Source organism: Photinus pyralis, unplaced genomic scaffold (assembly GCF_008802855.1).
Source record: "Photinus pyralis isolate 1611_PpyrPB1 unplaced genomic scaffold, Ppyr1.3 Ppyr1.4_LG5, whole genome shotgun sequence".
Classification (NCBI taxonomy): domain Eukaryota; kingdom Metazoa; phylum Arthropoda; class Insecta; order Coleoptera; family Lampyridae; genus Photinus; species Photinus pyralis.
In genome coordinates, this window is record NW_022170596.1 from 38930358 (window position 1) to 38944250 (window position 13893).

The following is a 13893-nucleotide window of genomic DNA, read 5'->3' on the forward strand; positions in this document are numbered from 1 at the left end:
ATTTGGGATCAATTAAACACAACAAATTTATTAGATGAAATCAATCAATAAGGCTGAAATTAAAATAGGGATTCAGGACCAGGGTACATATTATACCTCACATTGAGCGATCAATTGAAACGTTATGTATTAGTAATCCAAAATATCTGGTCGTAACTACGATATTCATTAAATGATCCACAAACAAAAGTCAACTACACTTAAATTTCTATTTAGACACTGGGTTCGTTGTAATTAGAGATGTAAAATTGGTTCTTTTATGGTGGAAAAAACTCCCTTTAGCGAGTACCGGAATAACCTTAAAGAAATGCTTCCTTATCCGATACACGCTCGATAAACATAACACTCGACTAAACTTCGTCGTAAAGCTAAAACACGATTGTGCTTAACTCGACTTAAGCATTTTACTTTAAATGAGGGAATAAAATACTAACTTTCTTCTGTAGGAACTGTACGACTGGCAAGCCGAACTCTCTTGGAATAATATGCTCAAATATGGCAAATTCACCAAGAAACCAGCAACGTTTAACGTCCATCATCGAACAAGTCACGATTCACATCTTCGTTATTTCTTATCGATGAAATAACCTGCTCACTTTGAAACTAATTGGCTTACCTATAACATGTAAATTTATTTTTCTACTCCTATGTTGTAAACATACCCAAAATGTCACCCTGTACTGCACGTCTAAATCGTTCATTATATCATACGGTTGCATAATGAAAATTAGAACTGTTACTTAATATATATATATTACGTAACAGGTTAAAGGTCAAACGCGAAATGTTAATTTAGTAGGTTGTCAGCCCTGCCTAATGAATGAAGTAACGTCAGATTTTGTTGTTGTAGGTTATGTTTCACATTTTGCAAACTTCTTTGAACAGAATTACTCATAATTTGTTTAAACATTGCCATTTGTATGGGAATGGAGCCTGTATGTAATTTATTAGCCGTGCCCAATTATTTTTCATAATCGCAATGGGCTACTCAAGAATGGTTTGAAGCTGCGTTTAGTTAATTAAGCAAACTCTGTTGCTACTATTTTGTATTTTAGAAAACTACAATAAGTACTCGTAGAATTAATGGATGGTGCTAATTACGACTTGCATGGAACACGGAATAATGCACTTTAGAATACTGGGTAGTTCGATGCTTCCTTCCCGGGAAAACTCGTTAAAAGACGCAGCGTTTTGAAGGCCTTAGTATTATCGATAGTTAGGTACCTAATACATTGGCAACTACAACAATAGAAATCGTTCAAAACTGTAATGAAAAAGAGCACTAACACCACCTGAGCTAGTTAGGTAGTAATCTTCAACTTCAACACTTGTATCTTGTATCCTATTGGCTATTGCATCTATGGTGCTAAAATGAAACTCACATTGCAGTAAGGAATAGGGATGTCAAAACCCTGCAATACACTTTCCAATCTAAGTAAAAAGTATTTATAAAATTCTTGCTCGCTGGCGTGCATTCATGGAATATAAGTGAGGTTACGTTGTATTTTGTATTCCTTTTAAATAGACCATGACATTTGACACTTGACAGTTCTAATTTTTAGTTCAAAGTTCGAATATTTAGAACCAAATCGATCGTAATCTATCAATCTTTTATCAAATATATTCCAGTCGTAGAAAAAGTATAGTACATAATTCGAGTGCTAATGCCTATTACGCACTCGATTTTATTACAACACTCGCTCGCTGCGCTCGCTCGTGTCGCAAAATACTCGTGCGAAATAGGCTTCTTAGCACACTTATTATGCAATATACTATAAATACACCAACGTCATTATTAATTACTTCTACATCGATGTTGGAACTGTTTTTGAACACAATTCAATTTGTTTATGTAGCAGACCAAAAGTTTCCAGAAAATTCACAGAACTTCTCGAGAATTGCTGAACGGATCACATCCGGCTCCATTTCTTATCGCTGGTTAATATTTTAACGATCTGATGGCGCCTAGATGACGGCCCGATGTCTCTCTGGATTTCTAGTACATTCGCTACAAAATGACAAAAATCAATGCAAGCTTAATTGACATTCGATTTTGAAACGAGTAATTTTAAATACTTCACAAGGGCGACTAGGTTAAATTGTGCGAAATCCACATGGATCTGTTCAAGTGTACGCACAGGTTTAAAAAAAGCAAGTTATGTAATCATTTTTGTAATGTTAGTAATAAATGGTATAATAATGATATGGGTGAACTAATCTATGTAAGGGTAAGTTACTGGAAACAACAACAATCTGTTAGCCGTAAGGACACGTAAAAGATACGTCTCACCTCCCTCCCCAAAATCTCACCTGGTGTGCTTACGACACAACTGATCAATCAAAATTTCATTTCAAAATCATAAACATCAAATTAGTTAGCTCACTGTTGACGTTACGATAAATTCGATAATTAAGGCAAACAGAACAATGCACAGTTTTGAGTACGGTTTCCAAACAAATTAAGAATTTAATGAATGTAATAGTCGGTAATTAATAGATAAACGTGGGTGTCTATACGTTAGTAACTTAAGGAATTTAATTAAGCGGTTCGTCTCCAAAGATCCACAAACTTAATTACAGCCATTAATTCAATACACACTTGTTACGTATAGGTACTTGAAATGTTGTAAATCTAAAATAAGATACGTTCTATTTGTAGAGTAAAAGTCAAAAAAATGAAACACACTCCCAATAAGGAATGTACCCCATCGGTTATCCCCACCAAATCGATTAAATAAGTTCTTGTTTGTTATTATTTTTCAAACGCCTTGACTAAACATAATAAGTTTGCATATATAGCGAAGAGAACACGTCAACTTAAATCATTTCTTTTTACTGCATAGTTGCATGCAAAACGCTTTCATTAATCAAAAACTGTGTTTGATTTAACTTTTCGAAATGCACCTACTCGTAAAAGAAATGGAATATAAAAATACCTTCAAGTGAAAATGTTTCCCGGTTTTCCTAGTATAAAAACTATTTCTCGTATTACCAATAAGAAACCGGGAATCAATCAAACTAACCATAAAATAGAATATTTATTTAGAAATGTCACGTAAAAGAAATGTGTATCATTAAGTGGGGTGCATAAATAATAAAGGGTAGGTATATATTCCGTAGTAAAACTCAGATATAGTTTTCCCAGGTCGCGTATACCTACTAAAGTTATAAATACTACGTAATTAAAATGAAACGAATAAACTTTCATAATATTATGTGACGTTAAATAATATAGTTTGTGATTGGTTCTAATTTTAGTGGAACGGAAGAATCATTTAGAGTAAATTAAGCTCGATTTTAATAACGCAATAAAAGTGACAGTTTTATTGGAATATTAAAAAAGTTACTGTTAATCTAATAGGTTATAGATGATGTATAGATACATATAAGTAACTACGTCATGTAGGTCTTGAAGCTTTTGGAAACAAAATTGTATTGAGAGATTCTCATTAGAGTTGTGCAATGAGAGAAAAGCCAGAAATGTAAAGGTATCAAAAGAATCATTTATTATTCAAATCCTCTCGAAATTAAGACAATAAAAACAGACACGTAGATCTCTACCGTGTATCTATTACGATTTTAAGGGATATCACCACCGAGCCATACTGTAGATGGGAGGTAGGTTATTACAAAGTAGACGAGTAAAACACTTTCAATGACGAGACGCTACGGTTTCAGTTTTTTTTAATAGCCATTTTTTCTTCAAAACTGCTTCAACAGTCGATTTTTATTATACTAAACACGCACACGGTACCCTACAGAATAATCCCTACGCGATAAGTTGCGACAGTGAGAAATACGTAATAACTTACGTAATAAGGAAGCAAAGCACTCACGTTACGTTTTGGTGTATCACAAATTTTAATCTTAGCGTGACGTTGTCTAGTAGTTGTTTACAATTAAATTACATACAGTTAGCTGCAGTACGTCTAACAACGTTATACCTCGGAAATTATAAATCATACTTTCCCGTGAGTGAAGTAAACTTTACTATTACGTCCTACCGTTCGAAAGCAGTACTGCGGTAAAAATTTAATTTAAATCGTCCGCAGTAAGTTTACCTATTATTAGGATTTTGTTTTAAATTTAATAAACGTAGGTACGTGAGTCTATTTACCCATTTTCCATTGAGAGATTTACAATTTTAATCATATCTAATCCGGCTCTAGTCGGGGGTGTAAACTTTATTGCTTAACGTAAATCAATATCGCGAAAAAACTAATTTGTCATTTATATTTAGGTATGCCAAAGTGGGAATGACAAAAATAGATAGCATGACGTCAGCTAATGCCTTGACATAAAATGACATGCGTTTTCTAAGGTTCACTGCGAGATACCAAATTTTATTTAGTACCCTATCTGAAGGAAATTGATAGGTTAGACATATCGGCGAGAATTTATTGTTTTATAAATTTCAACTTCTTTCTGATTACTTTTTTGCGGTCTGCTTCTGTGAAAAAAATTACTATAGATCATAGTTGGCAATTCGTTCTCCCATCATCTCTCAGATCGCAGCTTTCTCTAATGGCAAAGTACTTTAATTTTATACCCACCACAAATTTGCATTCGGTAACTTCATGGTGGGAAACTGTGACAGAATCGCAGAACACACATATTCAAAGTGGAAGCAAGTTACAAATCAAGATTGCATATTGAACTATAGTTCAAGCTTAAACGCCTCTTACACACTACGAGACATTAAGTTGTAGTACAGACAATATATGTTGTCTATTGTTGTAGTATAATATATATTATGGTTGTAGATTGAATATGTACTTATCGAGGGTGTATATTACCACAGATCTACACATACACAGATTGCTAACCTTATGCATTTTTTGGGAAACAAATTTAGGTATACTTAAAAGCGCCCTCTATTGCGAAGCAGTATAAACATGTACCGTTTAAAACTGTAATATGACGCTTATGTATTTATGCATTAGATGTCGCTGCAAAAAATTTTAAGCGGTAAAGTGTGCATATAATTCAGTTTAATTGTATTTTACCAGGCAAGTTGTGGGGTAGTTTTGATTTATTTGATTCTATATGTTTTTTGGGGTGCTGAATCCGAATCTTAGGTTTGCTAACAAAATTTCATGACGCAACAAACGCAAAAAAATACAAAAAAGTTGAAAAAGATATTTTTTTTAGCAGTTTTGTGCTTACAACTCGAAAACTATCAACTTTTCGAAAATAACCTCCCTATCTTATATCTTATCGGCGTGGTAAAGAGTGTAACGTTAATGATGGCAGAGATATACATAGTTTGTAAGTATGCCTTTGCGGTTAGCAATCTGTCAAGACCTTTAAAGCCGCAAATAGTTTCCGCCAACTTCAAAAAACCTTCACGATTCTTTAAGGACCTGCCCTATGTTCGTGTGTATCTGTGACCACAGGGACCCGCTGTTAATAACTCCCTTACGACGAATGAGTAGCTCCAGTGCTAAATTAAACAATTATGGCTCAACGTACCTCCTATCATATCATACCACTGTAATAATACGAATATTAAGGAATTCGAATTGTGCAAACTTTAGCGCTTTAATTTTGTTTCAGCGACATCTAACGCATAAACCCATAAGCGTCATATTACAGTTTTAAACGGTACATGTTTATACTGCTCCGCAATAGAGGGCGCTTTTAAGTATACCTAAATTTGTTTCCCAAAAAATGCATAAGGTTAGCAATCTGTGTATGTGTAGATCTGTGATATTACTGACAGCGGACTATTTGTTTATCATGGGGTTACATGGTAAAAATTGGAAAGGTTGAAAATGTTAGGTTCAATTATAAAATCGTCACAAAGCGTGTGTTCCCGAAACATTTGTAAACAGGGTAAGACCTACCGCAACTTTGAACTTTGTACGTAACCACTCGCTGCTAACAGAGCACCGTTGTTTCTCACTGCTTAGCAGGGTTGAATTTTCTTCAACGAGGAACACAAATAGAAATGTATTAAAGTACCTACACCAACACGTTACCTTAGATAAAGGTAGCAAAAATATTCTTTTAGTAAGCTTCTGGCTGAAAAGTGCTATACAAATGTATTATTGTTAATTCGATGAACAGTTTCATTACCATAAGATTTACAAGTGAATCTAATCATAGTTGTCTATAATATTGCATTTATCCATACCATTAAAGATGATATTTTTTAAATTATTCATTCGTGAACGAAGTTATTATGGAGTTTGTAACCGGTGGTGCTAGCGGTTTTCAAAAGTTTTATTTACAAATTTGAATTTTCTGAACATCAGAAAATTTACACATATGTATACCGCTTCATAGCGAACGTGAACGAAAGTATGGTCTTCAATAATTGAGTGTGAATTTTCGAGATAAAAAGCTAGCGAGATCGAGTTGTAAAGGGGGTTTTAACCAGAAAAGAAATTTTTTTGTTTACTGGCGCGTTTTAAAAAAAAACTTCAATTACGTTGTTGGTAAACATTTGAACGATGTCGAATGTGTTTCAAAGTATGAGCTACCGACGAGTTTAACTTTAAGCATAAAAGGAGAAAGGTAAAACTGACTGACAGGATGACTCATAGCAAGGAGAGATAAGATTGATAGCTACCAGGAGAAAATATTACCCACGTCAAATTATTGCAAGTCACTTTAAATTATTTTGTTCCTGGAAAAGTGTGGTCGATTATTTTTGGGAATTTGCATAATAATTTTGTTACAAGTTTGATTTTCCTTAAAGAATCGATCCGTGGTTTTTCGTTTGTAATTTACTAGTTTTTGATGTAATTTAATTCCTGTAGTAAATTTGTTATTATCTTATTATTGGTTCCTTTTACGTTCTCTGTTTCGCCGACAGAGGTCGTACGGAGTTTTCTTTAATTTCTGTTGGTGCACGCACTTCTTTGTACAAAGACGAGATTCGATCATTACTTGTACTAGAATACACTTCATTACGGTTACTCGACAATTTTTGTCAGCCTTTTACGGGTGCTGTATAAGTTTACTGAAGTTTTCTCTTGTTATTTTGCTTTCGACACTTCGCTGACGCATTTTCAGATATATTTCTAAGACCGTTTCCGGTATATTAACGAAAATTACCAATTTCCTTTTGACGTTGAATAATCACTTTTAGGCTTTTCTCAATATTACGCAAGAAAAATGCATTTGGGAAGGTCCACCGCCATCTTACCTGATTGAAGCACGCCATAGATGAGTTTCTACATTACCGGCTAAGTAAATTCTACTTCAATTCTACCTGTGACCTACTTACACATACAGTTTGTAGACCTACATTTCGATAATTGTTTCTGAATTACAATCGAAAGCATTAACAAAGCGGTTGGAGAACATTACTCGTGAAAATTGTTTCGATACATCGGATTTTAGTTATATTACCTGTGTCGTTGCTGAAGAACATACTTATCGAGAACTACATTACCTACTATTATTTTTGTGTTGCGGAGGCTTTGTCCGAAGCCGACATTTACAAGCTTTAGTTACGTTATTTGTTTTATTCCGAAGTATTACCTCATATATATTATCTTGGTTGTGTTTTAAAACGATTGGACTAAGAGAAATTTAGTTATTTGTGCATCGGAAAGTACTTTTCTTAAATTTAACATCACGTTTATGCCATTATTATACGCCGACGGATAATCCGCGGTCAAAATTTTGCTTTTGCTAGTGTAAATGCATTCAAATTATTGATTCTTATTCAGTATTAATTACAGTGTTTATATCTGATTGCCTCCGTGTCAGAGAGTAGCACTGCTTACGCAATATTTTATGTGCCGCTTTATTCACTACTCTTTTTATTTATTTGTTTTGTGTTGTTATCTACTACAGATTAGTCTGAACGTGCCCTTTACATTTTCTTTGACTACGTGTCGATCACCTTGTACTAAAAATCAATTTCAATTCAAACATTGACATAGCAGATCTATACAGGGTGTTCCTTAAAGACAAAAAATTTCGCAAACCTAAAGTAGACGAAAATTTATTAATAAAGGGTTGTTTAAGGATTTAAGGGGGTGATTCTTGGACCCATATTATGGAAAAAACTTCCTATGAACGTAGCTCCTTAATGTTCTAATTTTTTAGATACAAGGTGGTAAAGTGTTTTCGTAATTAACGTCAGGATTTTTTTTCTTTTGCGGAATATTTTTGTGGATTTCGGTCTTGGTTGACTTTACAGTACCAAGCTACGTACTCGATGGTGTCTCACGTCCCAACACATAAAAGAACCGACCATAGAATGACGTAACGTAGCATCAGTGTTCGTACCACCCAGTCTGAGTCAATTGTTACAGGGGATTGAAAGGGGCGCGAATGATCTGTTATTTTGACATAGAGATTTGGTGGCCTGTAATTTTTTTTAGATAGTGCACTTTTTTGCAAGATTAAGTTTTCGGTCATTTACTACTATTATTCTAACCTAACATCAAGTATGTCAACAGAAAACCGCTTCTCTGTAGGGTAGTCAGTTCTAAGCGGTTTCGTCGCTAGGTAACTATCTCTCTCTCATATTTCCAAATGCAGTGACCTATTCAAAGATTTAAGGGTGTTACATATTCTGGACATGATATGACAAGAGGCTAAATGATACGGGAGGGTATCAATCAGCAATTATCCGCGTACTTGAGGAATGTCTTATGGATTTGCTTATGGTCTTCATAATTCATGTGTGTAGTTTCCAATTCATTCAAAAATACTTTCCTCAATTTTCGACACTCTGTTAGAACTTCCACTATTTAAATTTGTAGACAACCTATATTTAAATAGGCATTAGTGGTTGCTTAATGAACTTGTCGTGAGCTTCATTTTTGATTTGATGGATGCGCATTGATTCGATTTGAATCAACATGAAAGCCAGAAATTAAGATTGTCGACAGCAACAAGTTTGCCATTATTCTAAATATAAACGTAGCAGCAGCGATCAATAGATGTAATTGTTTTGTAGCATTTCAAAAGAAACGATAAGCCAGATAACCTTTAATGCAGTTTATGAACTGTTATCAAGATGTGAATATTTCAAAGCTCTCATCTAGTCATGTAAAGGTCGAGCAGTTGTGAATGTTGAACTTTACATGAAACGGAAATATGCACCGCAAGGTAGTATACTGAATTTATGAAGCGGAAACCAGCTATTTGTAGAAAATACGGCTGAAACCTCCGATAGTGGGGGATGTTTATAAGGTGTGCTAAATGGCAAGCGAGCTAAATGAATGTTTATCCATCGCGTGTCATTTTGTATACGTCTGGCAGAACTAAGCGTGCACAGTCAGTAGTCCCTTATACAACCTAGCACGTGCTCGACCTATAGGTCCCCTAAATCTTGAATAAACAAACCGTGCTCTAACTCTGGGGATTCACATCTCTAGTTATAGCAGGTGCCGCAGTCATGGAACTTTCAATTACTGTGTAGGTAATTGGCATAACGATTTGGAAAAATGATGGAAGAGTGCTTCGGTGAAGGACCATTTGTATTTCGTCTCAACGATTCCGGTTCGGGACCTCAACTTCTTACTCAGGTTCGTACAAGGCATTTACTTGCTTGCTCCACGCAGTAAACGATAATAGTACTATTTACACTTTCAACGCAAATGGCACTAGAAATTCATTGAAATGCTGAAAGATGACACCAAAATCAATACTCATTCATTGCTAAACCAATGACAGAAATGACAAATGGATGCGTGTGATCGGTTTGTATTCCAGTTCAATTTATTGTAATGCCTTCCACTTTGTTTGTGTTTGGTTCATTGAACTTCTTTCGCTTTGGGAAGTTTGAGTTCAAGTGGTAGTGGTAGGTTGTAGGTTAGTAGAAAATTTACTTCATCATTTTTGTATGAGTAACAAGATCATAATAGTGGAATGATTTTTTTTATTGGGTCCGCAGTGCGAATCCTCCATAAGTTAATTATCGATAAATAATAAATTTAATTAAATGGGTAGAGTATAGCGAATTCATGCGGCAGAAACACGGTTTTCATTCATAGGTTGATGATAACTGCTTTATTGTCCAACTAGAATTATAACGACAATAAATCAGTGAATTATTTACTCACAATGGGTTATTAAGGTGCGATGACTAATCCCGCCAATGACAGCCTCTTCTTCTCGCAACAAAAGTTTATTGGCATCCTCAAGCTTCCACAATTACGTCAGCTAATAGTCATAACACTAGTGCCTATGAGGAAACCACAGTACAAATTGCTCCTTTACAATAAACCGCCTCGATAAAAGGGTCAAAATTATGCGTTTACTTACCGACGGATTTGGTTTATTCTGCTACCATACCACCATCGCGACACAACCGATTCTATCCCTAATTGACATCGCGACTACACTCTTATGGACAGATTTTTCCATGCTTGAGAATGGATGTATTTCAGTTGACTTACAGTTTAGGCCCCAAGAGGGTTAACTTCTTTGTCTGAGAAATGCTACTGTCTATCACTTCGTATCAAATTTTAATTAGTGATCATGCCAACACGTTCCCAAATAACACAAGCACGTAAATTGCAAATACATATAGTACGTACAGCGCTGGATTTACGGACGTACGTTTCACGTACACTTACGGTTCATGTACGTACATATCACGTTCATGGTAGGTAATTCTTGTACATTCTAGGTACGTACATTGCTGCACGTACATTAGACGTACTGTTATGTAGGTATAATGTACTTACTTATGCTCACGTACATAGTACGTATGGTAAAGTACGTACCTAGCATGGACAAAATAGTGCAAAAATCACGTATTATGAACCTGAAAAGTGCGTACATGAACCGCAAGTATACGTGAAATGTACGTCCGTAAATCCAGCGCTGTCCGTACTGTGTATTTGCAATGCACGTACTTGTGTTATTTGGGAAATAGCCGTGTGCTTCGGTGGATTTTCTATTCAACAACAGCATGATTGTATACGCTGGGGAATATTCTTGTGCGTTTGAATTACGATTACATGCAGTGAAGTTGTTCTTTTGCATTTACGAAAAAATGTATTCGGTGGAAAACCTTATACATTAGACGAAATGCTGTAAAGTTTACAGGTGTTTCAAGTAGAACTTAAGAATGAAACTGGTTGTGATAAAAATAATCGCGATATTTTGCCTTCCATGTATAATTGTTTAAGGAAATAATGAACTTCAAGAATAGCACATCCATTAAATTGTTATACTATCACCACTTTGATACTAATGAGTAATGACTCAGGCGTACTGTCCAGCAACAGAAATTAGAAAACGAAAGTAAGGAAAGCCGGTTTTGGTACCTGAAGGAGCGAAGTGCATGTGCATGTCATAGTTATGGGTAAATTATCAATTGACCGAAAGTGCCGGTGCACTATGTACGTACTTCGTACGTTGTAAAGTTATAGTTTGTGATCGTACACTTGGAACGTACATCAGACGTACATATATGTCCCCTGGACGTACGTACGTAAAATGGAACAAAAATGTACGTACAGTGGACAATGCGTGCTACATGTGTTAACTTTTGTGTTCCACTTTGTCGCAAATTTGGTCACGGCGGGTGAGCTCCCTTGGGCTCAAATCCTACGAGCAAAAAATAAGAGGAGATAATTTAACGGTGGTGGGAAATAGCATAACACGCGATGGAAGTCGTCATCATATTATATACTTCCCTTGCGCTGATGGTTAGTTATGTCGACTTGACTTATCATGAAACAAAAGAGACGATGTCAATTTTGATTTAATACGCCACTGCCAATGATGACGCATTTCCCCCCACTCTTATAATTGTAACTTCCTCTATGGGTTAAATATAATGTCACCATATAGACTGGTTCACTTTTCGAAGTTTTTCTGCCCTAGGAGCATTTCAGACAACATTTGGCCAACAAGGCTTTTTTTACTAATTGGTACCTGCTGAATACGAATATCGATGTTGGCACCTCGAAATCTGAACCGGAAGTCCAGAATTCAAGATGGCGGTCAACTTCCGAAAATGTTTATCTTTTCACTCATGCGACCGATTTTTTCGATTTAAAAACTAATTATAATGTTATTCCTGACGTACGCCACGATAATAATAGTTAACTATTGTTTTAACAATAATGTAATAGTTTTTTTAGCGGCAGGATGCGTAAAATTAAGAATTACGAAATTCCTAGCTCTCCTTGCCCAAAGGAGGACTTGCAAAACGATTGTTTCTAGTAATCCTGACACATGTATTCCCGACATGCGTTTATATTGCATAATTCTCCTTATAAAGTCTAGATAACTACAATCTTTCGAATTTTACGTTAATTTTTAAATGAAAAAAATGAAGGAGTTAAACTAAACTGCGGTGTTTCGGAAGATTCTTATTTTGCTAGGTATTAATTACCGTTACTCAGGATATATTATTATTATTCAAGTATGAAAGCATATAGAAAAGTGAAGACAAATTTATCTTATTTTCATGGTGTTAGGTCAATCGTCTTCTTGAGAATATAGGGAGTACAAATCAGTTGAGCCTTGCAACATTAACAAAGTTTTGACGAGCAATCCTATTTACAACGACAAAGGACGATATCTAGAGCAGCCTTCGGAATTAAGCTAACGTTGTGAGAATGGGAATGTAGCCATTTTTAATTCTTTCTCCAGGAAATCAAGGATAGATATGCTAGTCTGAGCGACATTTCAGAGTTTAACGTCAAAGAAGTACCTCTTGCGATTTACACCTGATATGTCGTAATTAGAGAAATGGACGAAATACTAGAAAAGATTAGATGGAATCCCAAGAGAATGGAGTTCAGAATTGTTAGATCTAAAGCTTCGCAGCTACTGAAACCTGGCAATGCTTCTCCACTCTGGGAAGTCCTACTTGATTAACCGAGATGGGGCCAGGGACGTATCCTAGTATCAGCTTCCTTGTGAAAAGCTTCTAAGGAGGAAATCTGTATCGTCTGACGGTTACAGAAAACTTTTCTTTCATCACTGAAGCCTCCAGCAATCACCAGTACGCCGTCAAATGAGGCGTCTTCAAGGTGATGCGACAATAACTCGTTTCTTTTGTTTTCCTCTAATGAAAGGAAATTCTTCCATATGTGAGGTAATGGAACATCGCGGATGTCTATCACACGATGCACAGGAACCAAAATGCTTGCCAAAACTGAAATAATTTAATAATTACACGATGTGAACAAATTTAAACAGTAGCCATACAGTACTATGAAAAAAAGGTTTCCACTTTTACGCACTTTGACGTTAGAAAAACTATGGAATCATTGTTTTTATACATTTGTTCACTATTATTATCGTGCCGTACCTCCGTCTGGAATAACATTGTAATCCGTTTTTAGCTCGAAAAAATCGGTCGCATGAGTGAAAAGATCAACATTTTCGGAAATTGGCCGCCATCTTGAATTCTGAACTTCCTGTTCAGATTTGGAGATGCCAACATCGATATTCGTGTTCAGCAGGTCTCAGTTAGTAAAAAACGCCTATTTGGCCAAATGTTGTCTGAAATGCCCCTAGAACCTGTTAAAACGCTGCTTTTTATAAAAGTGAACCAGTCTAATAGGACTAAACGGTTTATTCATTATTTTATCCAGTTTGAAGCGGCCGCGGATGCGAACGGATGGACAAATTGTGCAGAAGGCAAGCTTGCGTTCTGAACAACGTTCTAATTACACGGAACTAGTGAAAAGGGTGGAAATGACCTACAGTCACCCTCACATGGCGGAGGTTTATCGTACTCAACTTGAAATAGGGTTCAGAAGCGTATTGAAACTTTGTAAGAATTCGACACGGATTTTGCAAGATTGTGTCGCATTGTTTATCACGATGTACCTGATTCCGTTTTGAATAAGTTAGCAGTCGATAACTTTAGAGATGGTGTTAGTCATGATGAGCAGTACGCACACTGAATGGAAATTCCCATAACGATGTGCTTACGACTTTTTAAATTTAATTCCT

General features: G+C 35.7%; 1 protein-coding gene and 1 long non-coding RNA gene across 5 annotated transcripts in view; one reads left to right on the plus strand and one right to left on the minus strand.

Moving 5' to 3' along the window:
- On the minus strand, positions 1–4045 carry LOC116172816. 4 transcript variants are annotated; one of them, XR_004145761.1, is made up of 4 exons: positions 2311–2441; positions 1804–2008; positions 435–616; positions 1–368 (listed from the first exon to the last, which is right to left on the minus strand). It is a non-coding gene; the product is annotated as an uncharacterized LOC116172816 (long non-coding RNA). The 4 variants fall into 4 exon arrangements; XR_004145763.1 differs by lacking the exon at positions 2311–2441 and adding an exon at positions 3837–4045 and having other exon boundaries at positions 1–616; XR_004145762.1 differs by lacking the exon at positions 2311–2441 and adding an exon at positions 3813–4044 and having other exon boundaries at positions 1–616.
- Positions 3924–13893, plus strand: part of LOC116172813 (probable tubulin polyglutamylase TTLL2) — a 75811-nt gene continuing 65841 nt past the window's right edge. Inside the window, exon 1 of the mRNA XM_031490098.1 lies at positions 3924–4051. The gene's annotated coding sequence lies outside the window, so the exon portion shown is untranslated. The remainder of the gene's footprint in view (positions 4052–13893) is intronic.